We start from the raw sequence: 3,045 nt of genomic DNA, 5'->3' as shown, positions 1-3,045 counted from the left end.
GGCGACGATCTTTGCATTATCAATGAGGAGAGGTTCCGGAAGGATTGATGGGTTGAGGGTGTTGTTCCATTGTTCAAGAAACGGAGCAGAGAATCCTGCTCTTTTTGATTTTTTTTAATGACCTGGATGAGGTCATAATCATTTATAATAATTATCATGATTGTTCTTGTGGGTCTGAATCTGATTCGAATCTTTTGTAGTTTGTTTTTATTTTGGTATTGGTAACGAAGGCGAGGTATGAAGTTAACTCAGTGAAGTTGAATAAGGTCATTGACAAACTCCCGCACGGTAGACTGTTCCGAAAGTTTAGACATTCTGAGATTCATGGCAATGAGAGAGTTTGACTCAGAATTGGCTCAGTGATAGGGGGCGATGACTGAGGTGCATTCTCCGACAAGAAGCCTCTAACCAGTGGGATGCCACAGGATCAGTTGGGATCTCTGTCATTCCTTCTTTATCTGAATCACACGGATGTGAGTGTAAATGGCTCAATTAGTAAGTTTAGTGACGACACGAAATTAGGAGGTCTTGTTTCGAGTGCATCGGGTTTGATTGATTGATTGACAGAGAGATTTGATCTGACTGGGAGGCGATCCGAGGAATTACAAATTGGTATCAAAATATACTAACATAAGGTGATGTATTTTGGACATTGGCACGGACGGATAGGAGATTCTTTGCAGAGTTCGGGCGCACATTCAGGCAGGGTGGTGAGGAGGAAGTTTAGCACGCTGGATTTCTAGGAGTCGGGACATTATGGCTCAGTGAGAATACAACTGGAGAATTGTCAGCAAGTGTGGCTACCATGTTATTGAGAAGGCATTGTCAACCTGGAGACAGAGAAGAAGAGATTTTCCAGGATATTGCCGAGAATAAAAGCATCAATTACAGGGAAAGGTTGGCCAAGAGAAGTATTTATTATATTCGAATATAGGCGAATACGGAATGACCCATGAATGCGCAGGATATGGCAGACAGCTGTAATCTCTGGGACGGGTTTGGATTCTAAATCGAGAGGGCACAGATACAAACGAAGAGGGAGGATATTGCAGGGAGAAATAATGGAGGATTTCTTTACACCTGATTCTGGAATGAGCTGCCAGAAGAAGTGGTACAGTTACAACAGCGTCGACACATGTCAACCTGGAGACAGGGAAGAAGAGATTCTCGAGGATATTCCATTCGAACGCAAGCTAATCCGGAGTGACAGATGAATTCTCGGGATACCGTAGACTGTTGTATTCTTTCCGATGGGATTCGGAGTCTAAACCTGCAGGGATCAGAGAGAAGTAAGATATTCCAAGGAGTACTAAGAGGCCATTTATTTGCACCGATGGGTGCATGCCTCTGGGGTGAACTGCCAAAGAAGTTGAAGAATTACAATAGCTAAGAGGCATTTGGGAGGCGACATGGGTGGGAGGGGCTTGTAGGGTTATTGCCCAAATAGACGAAACTGGGACAAAAAATGAAGAAGCTTTGGCGTCATCAGGGAGCGGGTGGGCGGCAGAGTCTGTTTACGTGATCAGTATCCCTGACTCAGTCAAGGCCCACAATTCATGAACAACCTGAAGAGGGTTTCACAGTGGAGTACAGAAGGAGGAAATATTGACAGTTTAACTGAGCCAAGGGTCAATTACATAAACACAGGGAGCATGAGGGAAATTCCTGACACACCCGCTCTGCTCTGAACTCGGTCACATTCTTTCATTCCCAGCAAGGAAACAAACTTCAGTGTCAGCATTGGTGCTGTGGAGACAATTACACTCGTCATGCCCATCAGCAGGTAACGACCTGTCAGACAATATCTGTGACCGTGCATTGCAAGCTTAACCGAGCTTAACAATCAGCGAGGATCCCTTACTCGATAGGAGACTGCACCACACCAGCTGCTCATAAAGAATAAACAAACACAACATCTCTGTTTTAACGCTGAGAGCACTGACATCTTCACTGCCTTTTCATCAAAGCACACCTAATACAAGGTTTATTTTTTGTTGCGAGACTGGATTTTCTTGTTAGGTTGACAAACACGTCAAGTTCCATGCTGAGGGATACAAACAGCTCAATTCGTTTGCACAATTTAATCCAGGACATTACAACAGATCCACATTACGCCACAAGGCGATTGCATCAGTGTTAAATCAGAGAAACCCTTTAACCGCTAACGATACCCGCTTCCAATATTCGCACCAGAAAGGCAGGAAATGGGCATTGAAATATAATTCTTCCAGCAGAAGATGCTTGGTCACCTGAACAAACTGTGATGCAGACTGTTCTGCTAAACATGTTCAGAGGAATCGGACATCAGATCTGCGATGACATCACATCCGGGACATATATGTCCTGATGTGAGAGCTGTCATCCACAGGTCAGATGGCCAAATGTTTTTAATGTGAAAATATTAGTTTTATTATTGCGAAATGCACTGCACGCTGCCATAAAAAAAAACAAGTAATTTTACGACCTATGCTGGTGATAGTAAACCTGATTTGGATTCCATAATACCATAGGATCGGAAAGTTTAGGGGCAGATTTCGGCCATGTTGTTTATCGCACCTACGCCGCCAATTCATCATGGCTGATCCGATTTTCCTCTGAGACCGACGCTCCTGCCCTCCCCTGTATCCTTTGCTGACCTGACCAATCAAGAATCTAACAAACATATGGGTCAAATATGCATAAAGTCATGGTCTCTACCGCTGCTTGTGGCAAACATTTGCACGGATTCACCATCTCTTCCGATAACTTTGCAGCTCACTTCTAAAAGAAAGACTCACTATTTTTAGCTATGTCATCTTGTCCTTGGCTTTCCCACCACGGGAGTTATCCTCTCCGCACCCACTCTATCTGTGTTACTAGACTCCCCCGCTATAGAAAACATCCTCTCCACACCCACTCTATCTGTGTCCTCTGGACCTAAACTCTCCGACTATAGGAAACATCCTCTCCACATCCACTCTATCTGTGTGATCTGGTCCTAGACTCCCCTACTATGGGAAACACCCTTTCCACATCCAATCTATCTGTGTCCTGTGGTCCTAGACT

Source organism: Hypanus sabinus, unplaced genomic scaffold (genome assembly GCF_030144855.1).
Source record: "Hypanus sabinus isolate sHypSab1 unplaced genomic scaffold, sHypSab1.hap1 scaffold_1785, whole genome shotgun sequence".
NCBI classification, from domain to species: domain Eukaryota; kingdom Metazoa; phylum Chordata; class Chondrichthyes; order Myliobatiformes; family Dasyatidae; genus Hypanus; species Hypanus sabinus.
This window is presented reverse-complemented; position numbering follows the sequence as displayed.